This window comes from Pavona decussata, unplaced genomic scaffold (assembly GCF_977016875.1).
Source record: "Pavona decussata unplaced genomic scaffold, jaPavDecu1.1 SCAFFOLD_72, whole genome shotgun sequence".
Classification (NCBI taxonomy): Eukaryota; Metazoa; Cnidaria; class Anthozoa; order Scleractinia; family Agariciidae; genus Pavona; species Pavona decussata.
The window spans coordinates 743,281-760,000 of record NW_028145491.1 but is presented as its reverse complement, the minus strand read 5'-3'; the positions used below and the strand labels follow the sequence as shown (position 1 = coordinate 760,000).

Below are 16,720 nucleotides of genomic sequence, written 5' to 3'. Positions count from 1 at the left end.
ATAGAGGTCGATCCCGAAGTCGAAGAAAACCCAGTGGACGATAAGGATAATGTTAAAAGCGAGTGTTTGAGCGCTCACATCAACAGGCTTGGCAGTAGGCCCGCCAAGCAAATAAAAGAGGGCATGAAAAGCCTCTTACAGGACATTGCGTCCGAACTTGACCTCAGCGAAAAAACAGACAGCCCTGTGGACAAGGGTCTTGCTAAAATTGTCTTGAGCTTGCTTAAAGACTCACCCTGAGGAGAAATCACAGGCGAGGATAGACAAATATTCCGCCGTGGAGAACGTGGAGGGACTTTGCACGCTGCATGTAAACCCATTAATTTGGAACCAACTGCCTGCGCCTGTTCACACACAGGATTTGAAATCACAAAAAATGCAGAATGCTTTAATACCCTCGTTGGTGTGACTATTAAAGCAACGGACCATGTGTTGCAACAACAGCAAACAGGCAGAGCTCAAGACAAAGAGCTAATCACATATCTAACAGATGCCATCGCCTTGTCACTGGAGTGCTATCATGATATCAACAGCACCCCAGGCGATGAAGAAACATCTCCACATGGATTATGCCGCATTGTGTAGCGCAGCTACAGTGCCTGCAACTTCTGAATATTTATTTGGTGACCTGTCAAAACTCACCAAAGACATATCTGAAGCAAACAAGCTCACCAACAAAGTTCGCCCCCCGCAACGCAACACTACACGCAACGGAAATTCTGGCTCGAATGGCCGTCGCTACAATCATACAAACCAAGGAACTCAAGGCAATCGCCAGTTCCACCTATATCAACGGACAAGAAATGATGTTTCGTCCAAAGGCCGCCCTCCAAGGACAAGATTGAAGAAGGAGGGAGAATCAAAGCAGGCCTAATGGAAACAAGTCCCTCAACCACAAAGGTATGCAAACTATTAAGGTTTAACCCTGCAATTAATTAAGTACATATGTTACCTTCTAGTCAGGGTTCATTTAAAGCAGGTCAAATCATGTGGTTTTTACCGCACTGGCAAGAGATTACAAATGATCCCACACTATTACAGTGTGTAAAAGGAATAAAAATTGAGTTCAAACCAGGCATGATACCATTTCAAGCTAATGTGCGACCAAGTACATTTAATCAGTCGCAACATGACCTTGTCGCTGTGAAAATTGACAAATTGCTTATAAGAGGTGTACTCAAAGTTTCCTTACCAGAACCTGGGGAATTTGTTTCCCGTATATTCCTTAGACCTAAACCAGATGGGTCACACCGTATGATACTTAACCTCAAGCCTTTCAATGAGTAGGTACAATACCACCATTTTAAAATGGACACCCTTGAATCAACCATTTGAATGATGAAGCCAGGCTGCTATATGGCATCAATTGACCTTAAAGATGTGTACTACTCAGTACCAGTTGCTAAAGAGCACCAAATTAAAAATATCTGAAATTTGTGTTCAATGGTATGCTTTACCAGTAAACCTGCCTGACAAATGGTTTGTCCAGTGCCCCACGTATATTCACTAAACTGCTTATGCATCCCTACATACACTGCGCCATCTAAAACCTCGGGTGAATAGATAACTCCTACCTACAAGAGGACAATGCTGACGAATGTAGCAGCAACATTAAAGTCACAGCATTTTTGTTCAATTGCCTTGGCTTCCACCTACACCCCACAAAATCTGTCATAATGCCTACTGAAACCCTCACATTTTTAGGGTTTAGGCTTGACTCTCTTAGCATGACCGTTTCTCCAAACGGGGAAGAAATTCTCAAATCTGTAGAAGCCCGCAAAGGGTACAAAATATGACCAAACCCCGAATCCCAGTGGTTGCAGACGTTATTGGCCTCATAGTATCTAACTTCCCAGGTGTCCAATTTGGGCCTTTACACTACCGCTTCCTGGAGAGGAACAAAAGCCATGCCCTGATAACAAATAAGGGGGATTACAAATCTCATATGACTTTGACATCCAGCTCAGTAGCAGAGCTGACATGGTGGATTGAAAACATGCCACATTCATCCCGCGACATTACCCATCCAACTCCTTGCATGATCATTCAGACTGATGCCTCAACCCTAGGGTGGGGGGCAGTGTATGGTGACCAAGAAGTTGGCGGGAGACGGACAACCTTGGAAAGTACTAGCCATATCAGCATCCTAGAACTGCTGGTAGCTTTCTTTGCCCTCAAATCATTTTGCAAAGGAACGGCTAACGGCCACGTCCAGCTCCAGATAGACAATACCACAGCTGTAGCTTACATTAATAATATGGGGGGTTCAAAATCCCCAAAATTAAATTGCTCTTGCCCAAGAAATTTGGGACGGGTGTATTCAGCGACAGCTGTGGGTTGATCGTTTTATTTATTTCATCGCAAGACCTGAGATGCTGCAGGACGTAGCATTTGGCACAAAAGTGCTTAAGCTCGATACGGGAGGAAGCATTATCATTCTGGCAGTTATAAGGACTATGATACCGTCAAGAATAATTGAGCAATACTCAGTTTACTGCAAAGAGCAGAATTTTGAACCAGCAGGACAGCGTTCACTCTACAGAATAATAGAGGTGTGTGGTGCCTCAATGCAAAAATCTTTGCAGGGACTCGACAACACTACAGCAGAAGGGACGGAGGCCATAGACAATGTCACTGACGTGCTTAAGACGCTTCGAGACTATGGATCGGAGGCTACCTGGGTAAAGGATGCAGAACAAAAAATCAAGGAGGCAAAGAGATACCTTAAGACTGAGTTTAAGTCCCATGTTGGCAGAGAGGAAACTTGTGCTGATCACTGCACTGCACATGCCCTAGGTGACACAAGTGACTCCAACCTGCAAAGCATATGTCAGCACGAACATGAAACTGACTGCGAGCAATGCGAATCATTAGAGACAGTTTTGAAGGAAATTGAATCCAAGATCAACCGTGTTGAGATGCTGGAGGAGCACAGATGGTGCTTAAGCCACGACTACAAACTCTGTTTGGCATCTATCCAGGAGTAAAAGGCGCATTTGCTCCATACAGTAAATCAAGAAGAAGGAAAGCAATTTGCTCTTGTACATGTTGATTCAGCTTCATGTTTAATTGTTATGGATTGGGCCATGAAATATCTCCCACAACGTTATCCGGAACGAATTAGTGATTTCTTCGGAAAACAAGGACGAAGCTGGCATGTGAGTGCTGTTATCACTAAGCATACTGAAAAATTCCAAGTGGAATGTTTTGTCCATCTGTTTGATAACTGCACGCAGAACGGCTTTGCTGTAGCCTCTATAATAGAGCATCTTTTAAATACCATCAAGAAAGAATCACCGGAGATTGAAAATGTTTTCCTGAGATCCGATAACGCAGGTTGCTACCATATTGGACCTCTTTTGCTTAGTCCGTTCATTGGTCAAAGAACCAGCATGACAATTCTGCGTTACGGCTTTTCAGAGCCACAGTCCGGAAAAGACATCTGTGACCGAAAGACCGCTCCTATGAAGGCACAGCTACGACGATGGGTCAATGAAAAACACAATGTCATCACTGCGGAAGACATGAAGACAGCACTAGAGTCGCATGGAGGAGTAAAAGGAGTCAGGGCGGCAGTTGTCAAAGTGGACACTAATAAAGAATTCACCGCCAACAAGATACCAGGTATCAGCCTTCTTAACAACTTTTCGTTTGAGGAAAACGGAATACGCGCTTGGCGTGCATTCAACGTTGGACCCGGCAGATTCTTGTCATACAGTCAGCTTGAAGTTGTACCACAAGAAGAAACTGGATTGAAAGTCCTAAAGGAGTGGGGTCCACGTAGCAACAATCTTGGCTCAGTTAGCTATGCTTCCAGTCCGCGAGGAAAAATATTCTCATGCAGTGAAAGTACATGCGTGCTAACGTTCAAGACTGGAGAAGAAGCGGAAGCTCACATGGACGCAGGGAAGCATGTACGTGCATCAGATCTATATTGTGAGTCTGTGTACGATGCGGCACGAAAGAAGTGGGCTGACCGAGTCGGAGAGATGCATGTGGCTAGCGGAGATAGACAGCGATTTGCATTTGAAGAAACCGGGTCTTCCAGTGCTAGAGAACGCCGTAATAAAGGGTGGGCGCTTAAATCAACTAAGTGGACCAACAGGATGGAAGAGAAAGTAAAAGCCTTTCTTGTTCAGAAATTTAACCAAGGAGTAGCGGGAGGGAAAAAGGCTGATCCAATTCACGTGGCTAGAGAGATGAAGAGTATTAGAGATAGCAGTGGAACGTTACAATCTAAACCAGACGAATGGAGAACCGCTCAACAAATTAGTAACTTTTTCACAAGGATGTCAGCGTTGCAGCGCCAAAGATAAGCTGATGAAATAGAGAGCCAGGAGGAGGAACAAGAAGTAACAGACGAAGACCTCATAGCCCTTGAATCAGAAGACTACATTCAAGCCATACGCCAGGAGGTTTACAGAGACATTGAACAAAATATCAGTCACCCTATTAAAGTAGAAGCAGTAAACGTTTGTGAACTTTCGCGTGCTGGAAAGCTCAGTTCGCTGAAGTTAGCACAGTTGAGACAAGTATGCAGAGCATTAAGTCTGCGAACAAATGGTAGCAACTCAAGAAAACGTACTTTTACTGAACCACTTGATGCCTACGCTAAGTTGTGCTCATGTCGGAAATAACTGAATTTTGCACTACGTATTCTTCTTTCGCATTTTATCAAGTACAGTGTTGGGCTTTGTCAGTAGTGATCGATGTAACAAATATCCTTTGAGCAGAGGCTACATTTTCGCTGTAGGAGCTGTCGTGCGAAAAGTAGCCTCTGCCGACAACCGTTCAATTTTCTATTGTCACGTCTGTTGTCAAATGGCGCCAGTTTCGTGGGAATAAAAATATTTGCGACAACTCTGATCTGCTAAGCAAGACTCACGCAATGCTCGAAACGGGCCAAGAAACAGAAAAAACCCGTTTTTTAATATTTATTCATCCAGATTTCCGTACAGATTTGAACGGTTGTCGGTAAAGGCTACTTTTCGCACGACAGGTCACACAGACAAAATGTAGCATCTCCTCACAGGGTATGTAACAAACTTTGCATACAAAGCAAAACCTTTGAGAATTTCTGTTGGATGATGTGATACAAAAGTCGTGATGATTTTATCACTAGATAGGACAGCACATACATCGTCCTGTTGGCTAACTCACATAGGCCAGACAATAATCATCGAAGCACCAAGTAATTGAGACCTTTGCATGCATGATGGCAGTCTTGTATAACCCTTACGTTAAAGCAATAGTATTTAATAGTTATTTTCCCTTTATTCAAACCTAAGTGGAATATAAAATACTCATTTAAAATGGATTAGTACCTTTATAATGCAGTATTACAGCTATTTAAACTTTGGCGAGCAGTTAGCCGTAAGAGCGATCTTTGACATTTTCTAACAAAATTCGTGTGAAAAGAGTTTCTGGTGCCGATCAATAAACTTTTGTTTTTGATTTAGGAAGGTATAGACTGTTTAAATCTGTAATTAAATAAAAAATAAACCATCGCACTTTCAAGAAAATGGGCTTAGAAAATCGCCGAAATTCGCTGTCCTGTTACAGTCATGCAACATACCCGGATTAAAACCATTGGGCAAAATTAGCGTTACACTAAAAACTTGATTTTATGCATCCAAAACGTTTATTTTAAGGTACTTTAGCTTCAGAAAAAAATCTGTGCACTAATTGCCATTGTTTTTGGTGGTTTCTAGGGCTTCCCTTGGCCAAAAAGAAGGGGGGTGGTCAATCTCGAGAGTGAAAAGCTGGGAAATCTTGTTAATGTCACCAAAGTTAATCTTATCAGCTTGGTTCTTAATGCTGAAAAAATAAAGGAAATCGGCTGACCCCAATCTTTTGGCACCGCCCGGTTTTCTCTGACTATGGCTTGTAAAACATGATGCCAACGAAATGAAAATATAACCTCTGATTGAGATAAGTCTATGTTCAGTTTCTAAAAGTATTAGAAATATAATGATTAGGATAAAGCGGAATGTGCTGCAAAATTGAACAAAACGAATTGCTAATTGTGGTTGTTTCACTAACGAGTTGAGAATTTGATTCAGTGGACGGAAAGTGGTGCCTAAATTTCACATGTAAATTCCATGACCACACTCTTTTCTACTTGTGTTCATAATATGCAGTGTGTAATGCTAATGAAATGAAAGGAGTTCCCAGAGAAGGTTGCAATGGCTGAGATTGTTAACGTCAATTGTCCAAAACTTTCGGAAGCAACTTATTTGCAGAAAACTTTTTTAAAAACGTCACGTTTGGTCTCACGGGTTCATATTACTTGCACGCTAAACCTCGACTGATGTAACGTGAGTGATCATCGCGGTTATGAACACTACTTAAGCGGTAGTGAAAATAAAGAGTGAAAAAACAAAGAATTGACAATTCAGGCTTGACGGGATTCAAACCCACTACCTCTGTGATATTGGTGCAGTGAAAACGAAGCCGTCCAAATGTAAGCAACGCCAAGGTAAGTGACACCACAAATTGATGCTCGCTGGCATGTGCCAGCTGGCATGTGATCCTCGATCCTCGAAACAACAAAGCGAATAACAACCGAAAGTATTGCGCGTTTTTAATCAAGGAAATGCTGTTTTTCGAAGTTTTGATTCGAAAGATTACATTAAGTATGTGCAGCGTTCTGGTTTAGCGAAGTTAAAAGCGATCGGGCGTGTTTCCATTCTCAGCTTGTAAAACAGTGGCCGAAAAATTCGCATTTTTTAGTTTCGCTTCCTTTACTGTTAAAACTAGCTTTAATGAACAAGTAATCCAGTCATGTGTCAGAGAAAGACATCGTTACAATCCGAAAACAGTTGACAGAAAATGAAGAAAACGTGACATTGCCTTTGGAGCTCAATATTATTTATGCAAATATTTTTAACGCTACGCCAAAAATGTAAACATTCGCGTCGGCTTCAAAGTTTGTTCAAAGGGAAGCGAACGGTCAAGTTGAAGTTTCCCCAGTTCCTTGCCGAATTCTACCGTAAATGTTGTGCGTTTTAAATAAGGAGATATTCTTGTTTTGGAAATTTTCATTCGAAAGGTTCAACTTCAATCAAGTATAATCTTGTGCGGCGTAAACTTACGTGTAATTGTGCAGCGAAGATATTTCAGAAGCGGTTGTGTTACATTCTGCAAAATAAAAAGCCGCAACCTTGCACAGTTTAGCTCGTTTCATTGAGTTTGAAGTTTGATTAAAAAGAATTGGTGTGGCATATGAAAAATTTTCGCATGTTTTTATTTCACAGCGATGAAGGGATGTCTTTTAAAAAAAATACGCGGGAGGAAGAAACGCGCTGAAACAGGTCACTGGATAGAAACGAAAATTCGCTCGAAATATCGCTAAGTTCCACGAAATATCGTTGTCGTTTAAACAATAGGTCTCACGAAATATCGCTCGAACTAACCCAGAGTGCGGCAAAATTTTGCTTGAACTATCGTGGAGCGCCGCAAAATTTTGCTCGAACTATCGCGGAGAGCCGAGAAATATTGTTGGCGCTCAAACAATAGGACTCGCGAAATATCGTTGAAAAATCGCTCCAAACGAACTTTCGCTAATTATCGTCGAATATTCGCGAAATTTGTCGAATTTCGTTTGCATTACTTTTGCACAATACTGTACATTGAAAATGGGTGGCATTTTGTCATCAAAGAGGCATTACTTACACTTCACCAAAGATAAACGAGACCTTCCTCATGACCCTTTACAATCAGAGCCTGAGTTACTCCACTATAAATACGGCGCGATCTGGCACGATCTGCAATTTCCTCCACTACCCTTTCTTCTCCCAGAGATAGAAATCAAGACTGATGACAGTCTGGGATACACAGTGAAATCTTTTGTTTGTTTTCTCCCAGAGGATCATCCTCTGTACATTGATCACCGGCGTTCTGTTAGGAATATCGCAATATGTAGGCTTGTGAAGGAACTGGAGAGCTGCAAACTCTGCTGTGGAGTGGACGCTGTTGGACTGACAAGCCAGCTATTCCATCATGTCTTCCCAATAGATGAAGACCCACTAATGGAAGGTGAGCAGAGTGGGCTGTTTTCAAACAAAGGCTATTGGAGTTCAAAGGATTGTTGTCTACTGCATGGAGGACAGGAGGACGATACATGCCCATCATGCATGGTTACTTGTCTTGTGTCACAACAAATATAAAAGCAAAGGAAAGGCGGCTATCTAAGCCTGCACATGTGAAAGCACCAGTTTCCAAAACTGATCCAGTAAGGATAAAACTTACATCGCCGGGACAGAGATTAAAATGCACTGAACTTGAACGAGAGCTTCACAAAATGCGAGCAGAAATCATGAAGACAAACAAAGAGGTGGACCATCAACTCAGTAATGACTTTAGCAGCATCCTTGATGAGTCTGATAGTGAAATTACTCCCTTCATGAACCTGTTCTGGCAACAACAGAAAAAATTATTCTTGAGTAGTTGCACCGGTGTGAGATATCACCCCATGATAATCAGGTTCTGCCTTTCACTTGCCGCAAAGTCACCTTTGTGTTATGAAGAGCTCTGGAATAGCAAAGTCCTAATTCTTCCAAGTCGGCGCCGCCTAAAGGGTTACCGGAATGCTATTCCACCTCAACGGGAATTTCAAGAGGAAATAGTGGAAGAGTTGAAGGCACTGACTGACCCATACTTTGATTTACAAAGGTATGTGGTTCTCTTTTTAGACGAGATGAAAGTAATGTCAAACCTTGTGTTGGACAAAGTCACAGGAGAACTAATTGGTTTTACTGATCTTGGAGATGTGGAACTGAATTTTGGAGTTCTCGAGAAAGTGGATGAAATTGCCACTCATGCACTTGCCTTTCTTGTACGTGGTGTTTGCACCGAGCTGAAGTTTTGCCTAGCACACTTTGCTACAATCGGTGTTACTGCTGCTCAGCTGTTGCCCCTGTTTTGGGAAGCCGTTTGCATCCTAGAAAGCAGTTGCAACTTCTGGGTTGTTGCTGCCACATCAGATGGAGCTTCTCCAAATAGGAGATTTTACCGCATCCACAAGCCACTTGATGGAGATGTAGAGAAAGATGTCTGTTACCGCACTATGAACCCCTACGCACCACATCTGTTTGTGTATTTCTTTTCGGATGCTCCACACCTAGTCAAAACCACCAGAAATTGCCTTCCTCATTCAGGCTCAGGAACCTGTACAAGGTGCATGTGAAATGATGGAATGTATATTCTATGGCAGCACATCACACAGATGTTTTACCAAGGCATGGAGAATGGCCTCAAATTGCTCCCAAGGCTGACTTATGAGCACATCAATCTCAAGCTATATTCAGTCATGCGTTTTAGTCTAGTCGCACAAGTCCTAAGTGCATCAGTGGCTGCGAGGTGGTCGACAACTTCTTTGATTGCCTAAATGTGAGGAGTTCAACAGAGCACAAGGCAAAAAGAAAGCCATTTCTTGCTCCTTATACATCTGTTGAGGGTAGAAGGCTTCAGTGGATGTGGGAGTTTCTTGAGTATTTATGGATGTGGAAAGAGAGTACCGACAACCAGCCAGGGAATTTCACTCAAAATGCCAGGGGCCGCATGCTTATTTCATGGCAGACTTATGAGGGGTTCAAGATCACAGTTAACTCTGCCATAGAAGCAACCAAAATTCTGCTTCAGGAAGGCATGTCATTTCTGCTAACAGAGCGCTTCTGCCAGGATACAATCAAGGAGTACTTTGGCAACCCACGCAAACGGGGTAGAAGTGACAATCCTAACATTCGTTCATTCGGCTACAACAGCAACACCATTAGAATCCAAAGAATTGTGTCATGCCAAAGTGGAAACACAAGAGGGCGAAAGGATGAACGCAGATCATGGGAACAAATCACTGACGATCTGCTGCAATGTTGCAAGACATAAAAACTGAGTTAATTAAGGACTCACACTCACTCACTTATCATGGTACATGAGGCCAAAAGGAAGGACAAACAGCTACTTAAAACCAGCGATGCAGACCTTCACAGGTATTTTCAAGAAATCTGGGACGTACGCACCTGGCACATGAGCAAGACTGTACCACGCAATTACATCTTTCATTTAACTCTCTGTGCGGAACCTGAATGTATTCATCCGCGATGCAGGAATAGTGAAACCAGCTGTGAAATGAAATGGTATGAAGGTGGACCCTCAGTTACCTGGTTGCCAATTTCTGTCTCTGACCTGAGAAGGCCTGGAAGCTTAATGAAGCCAGAGGACCTGCTGTGTACCGATAACAGTGAACACAGAATGATGTCACCACCTAGCGTAAAGTTAAAGGCTGCAGCTACTAAAAGTGAGTAAAGTGATAATATACTTAGTAGCCAATAATTTCAATAGCCATTCAGTCAATCAGTCTCCTTCTATTACTCCCAAGGTACTCCAGTAGAAAAGCTGGCTGAGGAACTTCTGCTGCCTGCCCAAGAGGTGGAGTGGCATCTGGATCACTAGCATGGTATAAATGAAAGACGGAAACAAGTGGCACATACTAGAAAGGACAAGCAGAAGAACTACTCGGGTATGTCATCATTCTTTTAACCCTTACACTCCCATGGGAAATGTCGTATTTTTGTAAAACGGCAACTGTGAACCCTTACACCAACTGTAATACACCAATTAAAAGGTTTTATCTGGGGCATTGTATAAATCATTCCAGCTAAGACAAAGGAAGTAACAGAAGAGAATGAAAAGTGTTTAAAACGAGAATATAAAAACCTTAAAATACATCTCACTTCTTGTATACACTGGGTATACCCCTAAACTATAGCTTAATTTGCAGATCTCAGCACATACTTTGTTGTCAAATGGTGACTTGGTCTTAAAAGTGTAAGAGGAAAAAGTTACAAAAAATGGATGGGTGGGTAATCATGTCTTATGTAGGAGGGGGGTAAAATTTTATGCTTCCATTGTGCAGATCTCTCCAAGATTTGTTTGGTGTCCAAATTTGATACAAATTGACCCAATATTGGGCACGTAATGACTTTTTGTGCCATATGGCACTCTTGGGAGTGAGAGGGTTAATCTGGTTCAGATGAAAAGAAATTTTCACTTCTAATACTTTGGGTACTTTTTTCCTTATCTTGCAGATGATGCTAGTATTGGTTCTTGTATTGTGTAGAGCAACAAGGCAGACCTTGCTTGTTCAGCTGCATGTAGCAACACATACTGTCTGGAGTGCCTTGGGTTGAAACACCCTCCACCCATGGAATGGGTTTGTCCCGAGTGTCAGGGTATGTACCACACATTTCTATGGAAATCAGTATCAGGCAACCAAACAAGGAATACAATATTAAAATATCTTTAATATCAACATTTATTAAGACACTACACTGTTTACTTGCAGATAAAGAGGTCTTATACTGTTTATGTAACCAAGGCGAGTATGGCCTGAAGGTTGGCTGCGATGGAGCAGAATGTAGAATAGAGTGGTTCCATCGAGTTGAAAATGAATATCAGTCTAACATCTTTACATTCCTTGGGGATCTTTTCAGACCTTCTTCAAATAACCACGGCTTCCAGTAGTCTGTATTTTCTATGGCGCAGGGCAATTGCAACTGATCGCAGACAATTCTGTTTGTTTACAACTTTATATGCACGTTTCAGGGCTCGATATCAGTTGACCGAAGTAAAAAATAAAACACTTCACACTTAGTTCACTCACTGCTGACATAAATTGTTCCCCCAGGCCTCCATAACTTTCTAAAATCTCTAGAATTACCTCAAAATCATCTCCAAAAATGAAGAGATCGTTTGTATCGTCCGCCATTTTGTTTGAGAGTGTCCAAGGTCAGGGTCACGTGACGGACCAACTCAACATGAAGTTTGCCGGGTTTCATAACCAGTCCCCTCTACTAACTATGATGCAGTCTTGTCCTCATAACCTTTTGTGGACAATTTTGTATGCATGTTACTGTTGGTTCTGTTGGAAGAAATGTTGTTCTCTTATTGACTGATGAGGCCCAATTATGATGTATTTGACCAATTGTATAAAGCAGGACAACCGGCCCCTAATCGGTATTCCCATTGTGATCTGACTATGACAATCTTGTTTGATTAAACAACATATTTATATTTTTGTTTCATTAGTTACTATGTGGCTGTGTCAGAGCTTTATAGTCTCATGCCATCTCTATGCCTCTGGTCATGTGTAGAATTGAGAAATTAAGCGAGACTTACCTTAACTTGAAGTTTGATTGAGATTCTATCACATGACCAAGGAAGGCATAAAAGATCACATGCCCTCCCATGTGCCCTCCCATTTGGGGGCATTAGCTGATTGTTTTCAGCCTGTTATTTATCTGACACACCCACAACCTTCTGAAATATGACCTGGAGCATGCGCTGTGCTATCTAATGTGATCTCTTATGCTTCCTTTGGTCACTTCAACTTAAGGTAAGTCTCGTTTAATTTCTCAATTTTGGTAGGTAAAGTGCTGTGTTGAAATCCTCCGATAGATCAAGGTTGTCTTCAAAGTCAAAAGGGATTTAGTGAAATTGGAAGGAGAAAATAAGATGGAGAAATGTCTGAGGGTGATCCGAGGTCATTCGCGTATTCTTCTTTGGTGGCCTGATATCATTTGGCTGTCAAAATTGTTGCACCACGAGTGTCTGATAATTAAAGGCATGCAGAGCGAGTAGACGTGTTTCGATCGCTCTCCATACTTTTTGTTTTAGTTCATGTCTGGTAAAAGAAAAAGCAGGGGAAGAAACTCAAGTTCCTCTAGTATTTCAGAACACGAAATACGCCCCCCAGGTGAAAAGAAAGCCAGAGACACTGTATCGAGCGTAAGCTCAAGTTCCTCACTTGGTTGCTTGTCTGACAAAGTAGTGAATGTTCCTGGAATGATACAAGACCTTGGGCCGAAAGTGGATCTTATTCTCTCAAGGCTTCCAAATATTGACGAAAAACTCCAACAGATTAATTCCTGTGTTTCCAACTAGACAATAGAGTGTAACGTCTTAAGGATGTTGGAGTTGGAAGCGGGCTTTACCTAGCTGAATACTCAGGTCAACGAGTTAAAGACTGCCAAAGAAGAAACCAAAAAGGAATGCATGGAGAGATGTAAATTGCTTGAAGATAAATTACTCTACGCCGAAGTTTACTCCAGAAGGGAAAATTTGTGGTTTTATGGTAATGAGGAGGTTGTGAGCCAGTAGCCGTGCTCGAAGCCTTTCAGACTTTTTTGAAGCGTGATTTGAAAAAAATGTTTAGATGAGATTGCTGAGATCGAGGTGCAGGGTGTGCACAGAGTAGGGAAGCCAAAAGAAGATGGAAGTCCACGGCCTATCATCGTCTGCTTTATTTACTTCGGGGACAGATAGTTTAGTTTTTCAAAATCTAAGTTGCTGAAAGGAACAAGTTTTGGAATATCGCCTGATTTCCCACCCGAGATTGCTCGACGAAGTTAAGCGCGGGGGAAGATGCTAAAGGACCCAAGGAAGGATGGTAAGCTGGCATATTTCAGTCATGTTGAACAAGATAAACGCTTTATTGACAGGGTGGGGTGCTTTATCCACTTTAAACAGTAATTTTATGCACGTTTTGCTTTTAGTTAACACCTCGTTCTGTTTGTTTATGAGGTGCATAATTTTAGAAATTTAAAAGTATTTTGGAGAGGGGTTTCTTTTTTTATGCGAAATTTGGGAAGTCATTCTCCGTGGACAATCTGTGTTTGTTGGTGCTTTGTTTTTGTGTATGTGTGTTTTTTGTTTCTTGTGGCTTGATTTGTTTCTACGACAGCAAACAGTTCTCTCTGGCTGCCATATTTATTATGTCTTCTTTGCTTTTGTTTTTCTTATACAAAAGGCATTATGGTAATTTTTGTGATGAATTGTATGGAAGGCCCATTTTTGTTAAAGAGAAGTTCATCTGACCCTTTTTCAAGTTTGTGCCTTATTTTGTAGTTTGCGTAGTCCTATCCATTGTAAAAGTAAATTTGTATTGATAATAACAAAAAAGAATTGTAAAATGTACTGTTAACTCTTTTAGTGATAATAAGTTGACATTTCTTTGAAGGATACAACCAGTGTTGTATTTTTGTTTTTGTGTGTGTATACATAAAACTTTGTAATATGAAGTATTGTAAATTAAGTATTTATATCTCAATAAAAACATTAAAAAAATTGAACTATTCCCCAATTAGGAATTAAATGGCAATTAAGCTTGTTATCCTCAGGATAACTAATCTAGGAATAAAAAAGCTTTCCTCAAAGCAGATTTACTCTAATTAATCCTGGATTCGTGATAATAGAAACTGGGGCCTGGTTGTTTGAAACCGCGAATTAGCTAATAAGTGACTAAAAAGCTGTTGTTCAAAGAGAGATCACACAGCTGATTAATAAATCCGTAATTTATCGTAAAATGAATTATATTAATTGATTATACTTTATTTTACATCAGTCTCATGTTTAGGGCAATCCAAAAACCCTATCACCATATTGTGAATCTGTGTTGTGGGGTATTTGTGAATTTTTGGGTGATTTTTGGATAACCTGCAATCATACCCTCCCTCCCTACATCTCTTCCTGGGAATGAAGGGCATGATACATTTACTTGTCGGATTACATGTTCAAAAGCCAGATTCTGTTTTTTTCTCTTATTGGTCGTACACCAATACTTGTAAACGTCTGTGTTCTGATTGGCTGTCATATCTTTTAAGAAACTTCAGGTTAGTTCAGCCCAGAAACAAGAAACAAATTGGCGGAGACAACACTTGATCATGATTACAGCAAGGAAGAGTTTTCTTTGGCGTTAACAGAAGCCCAGATGAGTTTCAAATATGATTCTCTGAAGGCAGAGCAAATAGAGTGTTTGTAATGTGTAATTTGTTTAAGGGAAGATGTTTTGGCGTGTTCTTCCGACCAGTTTCGGGAAAAGTTCGATTTATCAAATAATTCCAATGGTGTTGGAACGCTTACGAAATGGAAGGGGTGATACTACAAGCATTATCTGTGTTGTAAGCCCACTTGAGTACATTGGGAAGCAACAAGTGGCAAACATAACCACACTGAACTGTGGAATATGGGCAGCAGCAATTGGAGAAGATGACGACATGGACAAAGAAATAGAACAAGAAGTTTTCATATCGTGTTTGGCAGTGCAGAACAGTGGCTCAGCGATAGGTGGAAGAAAGCTTTACAGTTCGGGAGTTTGCACTGCACCGACATCTTGGTGGTAGATGAAGTCCATACAGGGGAAACTTGGTACATTGCTTTTCATTCATTCCTTAAAATGCATCCATTCTGGCCGTTTTGTGATAAATAATAATAAAATAAATAATGTATGCTATTGAAAAATCCGAAAAATCGATGGATTCAAAAGTGCTAATCTGGGCCGCAATGGCCTTTGTATTTGAATTAAAGAAAATGAATTGTGTGTGCGTGTGTAATGAGCATTAGTCTTAAGTTAGCTTGAGTTATTAAGTCTCCACTGAACTTACATTAATTTGCTACCCTTACTGGTTCAGTGCAAAGATTACCAAAGATTTACTATCATTATTTTATTATGATTGAATCGCATTCTGTAGTTACAATTTTAGACTGAGAGAATATCTAAGTGAAGTGAAAACAATGATGTGCTTAGCTAATTTAGGGGCAGCACTAAAATCCAGAAAACAGAAACTGGAATCCAGAAATAAGTTTCTTAGAATTTTATATAATAACAGTAGAGAGAAATATTTAACAGTGAAATATTTGATTTGGGTAAAAAAAAACCGAAATAAAAAAACCTAAATCACTGGTATACAGTGCAGAAGAAAATAATGTTCATAAAGGACATAATCGTTAATGTCTTATGGGACAGAGAGAGATACACTGTAAGGTACATTACTTAAGCCCTTACAGATGGCAGGCCCTCCAATTATTCCAGTTACCTGAGTGCACACTTTCTTCCACTTTTGTGTCATCCACTTTCCAAATACCTTGTAAACTTGTTTTGAAAAAGGATGTTAAAGTTTTTTGGGAGGTTTCGAAGTGAGCCTACAAGGGGAAAAATTATTTTTTACAAGGGCCAAATCCAGAGGTTTTTTCATAAGAGCGTGTATCTACAGTATGGTTAACGGAGAGAAGATAACATGGTTATGCGGTATAAATATGCAATTTGGATAGCCATGTCTTAACTTTGCACTTGGCTCTGATTAATCGATGCTGTTTTTTTTCCTTTTTCCTTAAGGGAATTGGAAAGAAAGGAAAGGCAGCTTTCCGTGAAGCATTTGGTCGCATTTTTTAGTTGCGCTCCTTTTTGAAAAGCTGCACACTAGTCCTAGGATTAACTGCTACTGCAAACAAAGAAAGATGTGACCGCTTGATCAGATACCTGGGCATGAAGAGCAACCTCTTGCCAATAGTTGTTAGTCCTAACAAGGACAATATTCGTTTTACTGTTGTGAAAGCAGACAGCAAATTGCGTTGCTTTGATTGGATTGTAGAAATGCTGAAAGAGAAAAGGGGCGAAACACCATTTACACTTATTTTTTGTTAGACGGTTAATGACGTTGTGTCTATTCTTACATTTTTTCTTATGAAACTAGGCCAGTCTGGGGTTTATGTAGAGGGTGAAGGACCCATTCATGAGAGCTGTCTAATTGGAGTTTATTACTCACAGACACCATAAAGTCATAAAGATTGTATTACAAGTTCTTTTGAAGGGTCATCTGGACATGTAAGGGTAGTATTTGCATCTACGTCACTAAGTATGGGAGTGGACTTCCCTCATGTTAAG

The 16,720-nt window shown here is 40.8% G+C and overlaps 1 long non-coding RNA gene and 3 pseudogenes across 1 annotated transcript; all 4 read left to right on the top strand.

Moving 5' to 3' along the window:
• LOC146476820 (uncharacterized) overlaps positions 1 to 874 on the top strand; it is a 1,869-nt pseudogene extending 995 nt beyond the window's left edge.
• Positions 875 to 1,945: 1,071 nt separating this feature from the next.
• Positions 1,946 to 4,316, top strand: LOC146476819 (uncharacterized; annotated as a pseudogene).
• Positions 4,317 to 7,444: 3,128 nt separating this feature from the next.
• LOC146476818 (uncharacterized) lies at positions 7,445 to 9,885 on the top strand (annotated as a pseudogene).
• Positions 9,886 to 10,393: 508 nt separating this feature from the next.
• LOC146476817 (uncharacterized) lies at positions 10,394 to 11,437 on the top strand. The gene is made up of 3 exons (XR_014865480.1): positions 10,394 to 10,519; positions 11,088 to 11,231; positions 11,345 to 11,437. It is a non-coding gene; the product is annotated as an uncharacterized LOC146476817 (long non-coding RNA).
• The last annotated feature ends 5,283 nt before the right edge of the window (positions 11,438 to 16,720 follow it).